Genomic DNA, 8,236 nt, shown 5'->3' with positions numbered 1-8,236 from the left:
ACGGAACATTGGTCAATATTGTTAGCAAGTGATATGGGAATGTGGAGTAATCAATCTAGACCGGGCGGACTCGATGTGTGTGAGCCACAAGACATGGAGGTCTTGTGAGTGGGTTCTTTCCGCCTGTGTCGATTAAGGCACGTCCGTTGTTGAATTGCATGAGGTGAGAATTTGTAGTACTAACCACATACTCCGGTAAGCCTGAACTTGGCAATTCTATTACGAGAATGGCTACTCGCGCACTGGGAGTGGAGAGATGGCGGGAATAGCGTGTACCCTCGTGGCTGGAATGTGGCCGGATTTGAGGTGTGCTGTATTCTCGGGTGGTGCGGACCCATTCTTGTTTTAGAGGATCCGAGGGTAGGTTGATATATGTGAGTTGGGGACCTGCATATGTCGTGTGGTCTAGAATCCCCAGCTGGGCTTAATCGGTTCGAATCGTCGTTGCTCCTCGGTTATGGAGACTCAACTCACTATTCATCATCGTAGAATTAATAACCAGAACTTGAATAAGTCTTGTGAAGGTGCTGAATATGAAGTTTCATGATCTCAGTGCGGATCGTGTTAGCTTTGTATATAATTCTTGAGAAGTTTTCTATATAAAGAATGTTGTTAAAAGAGCTTTTAGGCAAAAGAACTTTGATCATTGTTAAAGCTATACCTTGAATACCTGAGCCTGCATTCCTGAGTTTATCAGTTAATATTTCGGATAAGTCTTGTTGAGTACTTTCGTACTCAGGGTTCGTTGACCCCTTGTTGCAGGTGAGCCTCATGAGCAGATCTATTTTGGATCGTGCTGCATGACTATCGTTCGTTCTGATGATGAGAAGTAATGTGTGATCCTTGGGCAGGATGTTTATTTTGTGCGTTATGTATATATTAATTATGCCACTCCACTACTACTATGGTTTGTAAATAATTAAAGAACTTAGTTTGTAAGGTTTGAAATAACTGGTTTGTAAACTATGTTATCGTAAGACTTCCGTTGTTTTTACTCTGGTTTTGATATTTGAATAAATGTTGTAATATTGCAATGACTCTGTAACGTGATCCTGCTCGGAAATCGTGGATGATTCGGGGTTCCCCGAGGACACCCGACAGTCTTTTTAAGTTATTGGAAACATATGCATAAATGTCAAAGGTCGTCGGACAGTGATAGGTGCATGTGGACCCTATAACTTAGGAGGTAAACGATGGAACAAAAGAAATAACCACTGTTGCAGCAGAAATGAGCCTAGAAGAGCTAGAGATACCGGCTAAAAAACCCAGCATCCTAGCACCACCAAAAGAAGCCGACGTCAAGCAAATCGACCTGGGCACCGGTGATCCCTCAAAAACGGCAACCATCAATGCCCACCTATCGATAAAATAGGAACTCGCGCTCACCAACTTTCTTCGAGACAACAAAGATATCTTCGCTTGGAAGCCGGCTGACATGCCAGGGGTCCCAAGAGAGTTGGCTAAGCACAGAATTGATATCAATGAAGGCTCCAAGCCTGTGAAGCAACGACTACGACGATTCTCACCAGACAAGAAGGCAACAATTAAAAAGGAAATTACAAAACTAATGGCAGTCGGATTCATCAGAGAAATCCTCCATCTAGATTGGCTAGCAAACCTAGTTCTAATATAGAAAAAGAACATGGACGAGTGGTGCATGTGTGTTGACTACATAGATCTCAACAAACACTGCCCAAAAGATCCATTTGGACTACCACGCATTGATCAGATAGTAGATTCAACAGCAGGATCTGCCCTATTATCCTTCCTTGATTGCTATTCAGGATATCACCAGATTGCGTTAAAGGAAAAAGACCAGAGCAAGACATCTTTCATCACTCCATTCGGTGCCTACTGCTACAAAACTATGTCATTTGGACTAAAAAATGCGGGTGCGACTTACCAAAGAGCTATCCAAATATGCCTTGGTGATCAGATCAACAAAAACATAGAAGCATACATGGATGATGTAGTGGTAAAGACAAAGAACCCGGATACACTAATGAAGACCTAAAGCAAACCTTCAAAAACCTAAAAAGATGGAGGTGGAAATTGAATCCAAACAAATGTGTATTCGGAGTTCCTTCAGGACAACTACTCGGAGTCCTGGTCAATCATCGTGAAATCAAAGCAAGCACCAAGCAAATTCGAGCCATAATAGAGATGGGCCTTCCTCAAAGTGTCAAAGATGTGCAGAAGCTAATAGGCTGCATGGCGGCACTAAATTGTTTCATATCAAGACTGGGCGAAAAAGAGTTACCTTTCTTTAAATTGCTAAAAAAGACAGACAAGTTCGAGTGCACAGAAGAAGCCAACGAAGCTTTCAAGAAACTCAAGGCATATCTCACATCCTCACCCATTCTCACACCTCCAAAGAAATACAAAGACATGATGTTGTACATTGCGGCAACTTCTACTGTGATCAACACTGCAATTGTTGTAGAAAGAGAAGAAGAAGGGCGTGTATATAAAGTACAATGCCCTGTATACTACATCAGCAAAGTACTATCAGAATCAAAAATCCAATACCCGCTTGTGCAAAAACTACTCTACGCCCTCCTGATCACTTCACGCAAGCTTCGCCACTATTTTGAAAGCCACAAGATTATCGTAGTAACAGATTTCCCACTAGGAGACATCCTACACAACAGAGATGCAACAGGGCGCATATCTAAGTGGGCAGTTGAACTTGGTGCTCTCAATATCGATTTCACCCCACGGAAGGCAATTAAATCTCAAGCCCTGGCTGATTTTGTTGCCGAATGGACAGAAATTCAACAACCTATATCGAGTACCATCCTTGATCATTGGAAGATGTACTTTGATGGATCACTCAAGCTAGGCGGAGCCAGTGTAGGTGTCCTCCTCATTTCTCTAGACGGAAAGCAACTCAAGTACGTCCTTTAGATATTATGGCAAGCTACAAACAATGAAGCAGAATACGAAGCCCTCATCCACGGGCTACGAGTGGTAATTACCCTCGGAATCAAGCATTTACTCGTATACGGTGATTCAGCAGTAGTCATCAATCAAGTCAACAAAGATTGGGATTGCACCAAAGAAAACATGGGCGCTTACTATGCAGAAATATGAAAGCTTGAAAAACATTTTCAAGGATTAGAAATTCTACACGTCCTACGCGATTCTAATATAGCAGCAGACATCCTTGCCAAGCTTGGATCAGACAGGGCGAAGGTCCCACCCGGTGTATTCATAGAGGAATTATCAACTCCCTCTATCAAACAACCCGATGAGATAACCCCTAAAATATCAGCCAAAGGCACCTAGATCTTGGTAATCACCACTTCATGGACCTAGGTTTTTATTGATTACATCAAAGAAAATAAGTTGCTAGCGGAAAAAAAGAAGCTACCCGAGTTGTTCGTAGAAGCAAGAATTACGTCCTAATAGGAGACAAGCTCTACAGAAGAGCCACATCATCAGGAGTACTCCTAAAATGCATCTCATTTGAAGAGGGCAAAGAGATCCTAGACGAAATATACTCAGGTTGCTGTGGAAATCATGCCACTTCAAGAACACTAGTCGGAAAAGCATTCCGCACCGGTTACTACTGGCCAACCGCTCTGAAAGACGCAGAAGAACTCGTCAGAAGATGCAAAGGTTATCAAATGTTCACAAGACAGGCTCATGTGCCAGCTCACAACCTCATCTGCATCCCACTTGCTTGGCCTTTTCCTGCTGGGGGCTGGATCAAGTAGGACCCCTAAAGAAAGCAAAAGGCAGTTTTGAGTACATCTTCGTAGCAATTGACAAGTTCACCAAGTGGATTGAATTCAAACCACTCGCAAAATACAGCACAGCCAAAGTAATCGAGTTCATCCAAGACATTATGCACCGCTTTGGCATGCCCAATCGAATCATCATGGATTTGGGTTCTCCCTTTACAGCCACAGAATTCCAAAGTTGGGCACAGGACTGCAGCTTCAGAATAGATTACGTATCAGTCGCACATCCAGAGACCAATGGACAGGTCAAAAGGGCAAATGGACTCATACTAGCTGGATTAAAACCAAGATTGTATGAAGAACTAGTAGACTATGGATCAAAATGGATTGAAGAATTACCCAAGGTCATATGGGGCTATGGACTCAAATAAGCAGAGCCACCGGATACTCACCTTTCTTCCTGGTTTACGGATCAGAAGCCATACTACCTATAGACTTGATCTAGATGTCACCAAGGATAGAACAATATGACGAAGGAGAAGCAAAACACACCCAAAGATTAGAACTCGACAGTATAGAAGAAGTCAGAGTAAACGCTACCCTTCAATCAGCAAGATACCTCCAAGGACTAAGACGCCACTACAACAAGAATACCCAATCTCGATCATTACAAGTTGGAGACCTAGTACTAAGAAGAATACAAAAAACAGATGGATGCCATAAACTACTCAGTCCATGGGAAGGTCCTTTTATCGTCACAAAGGTCATCGGACCAGGCACATACAAGTTGATAACCGAAGATGGAAAAGAAGTCAACAATACATGGCACATCAGTCAGCTACGAAGATTCTTCACATGAAAACAACTCAAGGGAAAATATGTATACAAGACACAATAGATCAACATTCATGGTCAACAAAGATAGCGCTCATCAACAACATATGTACTGTTGTGACCTATCAATATTCATGATCAATAAAGATGATTCCTTCTTGATAAACATATGTCTCATTATGGCTTTCCCTGAGTTGTTTCCAATATGAACAAAAAGCAAAATGGCTAAAAAGATGCCTGAGCATACCGGCCAAGAGCAAAAGAGCTGAAAACATGCTTGAGCCCGCTGATGAGGGTAGCTAATAAGCTAACACCCGAACTAAAAAGCAAAATAGCTGAAAAGACGCCTGAGCATACCGGCCGAGAGCAAAAGAGCTGAAAACATGCTTGAGCCCGCTGATGAGGGTAGCTAATAAGCTAACACCTGAACTAAAAAGCAAAATGGCTGAAAAGACGCCTGAGCATACCGGCCGACAGCAAAAGAGCTAAAAACATGCTTGAGCCCGCCGATGAGGGTAGCTAATAAGCTAACACCCGAACTAAAAAGAAAAATGGCTGAAAAGACGCCTGAGCATACCGACCGAGAGCAAAAGAGCTGAAAACATGCTTGAGCCCGCCGATGAGGGTAGCTAATAAGCTAACACCCGAACTAAAAAGCAAAATGGTTGAAAAGACGCCTGAGCATACCGGCCAAGAGCAAAAGAGCTGAAAACATGCTTGAGCCCACCGATGAGGGTAGCTAATAAGCTAACAACTGAACAAAAAAGCAAAATGGCTGAAAAGACGCCTAAGCATACCAACCGAGAGCAAAAGAGCTGAAAACATGCTTGAGCCCGCCGATGAGAGTAGCTAATAAGCTAACACCTGAACAAAAAAGCAAAATGGCTGATAAGACGCCTGAGCATACCAGCCGAGAGCAAAAGAGCTAAAAACATGCTTGAGCCCACCGATGAGGGTAGCTAATAAGCTAACACCCGAACCAAAAAACAAAATGACTAAAAATAAGCCTGGACATAAATCAAGGCAATTTCAAGACAAGACCCTCTAGCTCCTTGTTCCAAATAGCAAGAGGCTTGGGGGCTACACTTAGAAGATCCCAAGAAGTGCTACATGGTTTCACTCAAGAAAGCACTCGAACGACGCTTGTTCCTGCTCAACAAGACTTGAAGAAAATAAGACAAGGCTTCTAGAGCTCTACCATGAAGTGCTCGGGGGCTTGCCGGTCCAAGGATATTTTTGCAACTAGAGATAGGACCAGTTGCTGACCACGCTACAAACCAAGCTGAGAAGAAGAAGCTGGAGATATCACTAAGTCTTTTCAGTACTAACAAGAACACAAAGTTTATCGAGACAACAGTCTATACCGGGTTATTTACAACTCACAGACAAAAGCTAGACAAGCACTCGACAAGTCAAGGAAGTCTATCAAGACATCAATCTACATATACCGAGTTGTTTACAAGGCATAAACTAAAAGCTAGAGAAGAACACGATAGATCAATAGAGTTTGTCAAGACAATGATCTACCCAACCCAGGTTGTTTATGAGACAAAGAAATACAAACAAAGAAGACATCAACAAAGAACAAAAATCTCCATTTAGTTTTCAAGTATAGTGTTTTGTTACAGAAGCTAGAATACAAGAGTTGATTACATCAGGCATTGTCATTAGGAGAAGAAACATCAATGTTAAGATTATCTACAATCTTCCTGGCTAAGTCATCGACCTTAGGCTCCAACCTCTCAACAGCATCCAAGTACTCTTGGCTCTTGGCTTCAATCGGCAACCTTGGACAAAGGAAAGTCTAGAGAAAGAACCCAAACCTAGGTAAGGACGTTCCTGGTACATAGATGGGCACACCTCTTCACGAACTCCTAGAAATTAGTTGGCACTTGGGGAATAAATTGAGCCCAAGATTGACCGTCATCCGCTGGAGTCCGGAGAAGGTCGGCTACTAACCAAAATGACTTCCACAAAGCATTCCAGTTATCAGTAGCCATTGCCAACCTACCAGTCAAGTCTTGAATAGTCTTTTGGGCCTGCATAAGATCCCTATTAGCTCCACGCCTATCACTTAGCAAGCGCGAGTTCTTCTTCAGCTCAAGTAATTACCTCCTCAGCTTTGGTTGCGGTTAGTGCGGATGAGTGTCTTCATCTCTTCGATACCCTCTAAGAGCTTCTGCTTTTCAACTCGGAAAGCTAGGCGAAGCAACAAAAACAAGTCAGCAAAAAGGGAAGTCAGAATACAAAAGGAAACAAGCGGAACCCGCAATACCTTTGCACTTGTTCTTCATGGACTCCACCGCAAACATCCTGTTGCTTCTCCACCTCTACCACTTGGGCATGAAGAGCCTTCTCCTCCTTTTGATGCGTCTGACACTTAGTCTCCAACTTGGCTTGACAGAGGTCAAGCTCTACCTTTAGGGTACTCACCTTAGAGGACAACTTTTCTCATTTTCAGACGAGAAAAAGAGCTGATATGATCATGAGAAAAAGACTGAGCAAAAAGAAAGAGAGAAAAACAAGAAATGAGGACAGGCGAAAAAACAAACACCCAGAGAAGAATTGCAGAAAAACTTACCTAGAGCCTTTCCCCAAACTGAAGTCACAAGGGTCGACAAGCTTCCCCAGGCGGCGGTTAGCTTCGACAATCAATGAGTGGCATCAAACTAGCTGCAACCACAATCATCAGCCGAAGGCGGACCACCAGAAGTAAGAAGAGGAGAGGAAGAAGATGGCTGAGGTGAAAGAAGGCACGACCAGGCAATCTCCTAGGAAGCATAGCCAATACCTCTGATGAACCCACCCGCCATGGCCATGGTCACCTCAAAAGCTAGAAAACGGCCACACCTCAGATGAACCCGCCGCCATGGCCATGGTCACCTCGGGAGCTGGCAATTCAGTAGCAGTGGACTCTGTCCCCCTCACAGCCACCTCGGCGACCGTGTTTCCAAGTCCTGAGACCAGTACGCAAGGGCGCATCAGAGGTTTGACAAGAAGTCGACCGAAGACTCAGGGAAGACGAAGGCCTAAAAGTTGATAAGGAAACTCATCAAAAAAGAATAAGAAAAAAAAGGAAAATAGAAGCAAAGAAATAAAACCAGAATTCACTCACCCAGCTATCTTCTTCTTCATAAAGCCAAAACAAGACCTTCGCAGGGGGAACCACAGCGGCAAAAACATCACCGCCGTCCCTGCAACAGAAGCGGCCATAGCCGTACCGGAGCCCTAGAAGAACTCAATGCCAGAGCTAAGAAGAACTCGGTGCTGGAGCCCTAGAACAACTGGTATCTTACGATCGCTTACTACAAAGAAAATCAAGACCAAAGTTAGAACAAAGGAGGGGTTCAACAACAGGAAAACAAGAAAGAGAACTCATCGACGCGTGACAAGAGGCACATCATCGTCCTCTTCCTCCTCACTCTCGCTACTAAGGTCGCCAAAGCACTAGCTAAAAAAAAAAGGACAAGAGTACTCGGTTAAAGACAAAAAATAGAAAACAAAAGGGATAGAGCGCATTAAATGCTCACCTAAGAGCATGCTAGCTACAACCAGAGTACCTGGACGAGTACTCGCTGGCGAGACTTCTTGGTAGAAGACAAACCAAAAGAACTTTCAGCTCCACCCCTCTTTCTGACACTATGAGGCCTCAAGGACCTAGATGAGGAACATACTCTTCATATACGGCAAATACGGAAGAAACACTAGAAGCCTAA

Source organism: Miscanthus floridulus, chromosome 8 (assembly GCF_019320115.1).
Source record: "Miscanthus floridulus cultivar M001 chromosome 8, ASM1932011v1, whole genome shotgun sequence".
NCBI classification, from domain to species: Eukaryota; Viridiplantae; Streptophyta; class Magnoliopsida; order Poales; family Poaceae; genus Miscanthus; species Miscanthus floridulus.
Note: the sequence above shows the minus strand (reverse complement) of the source record.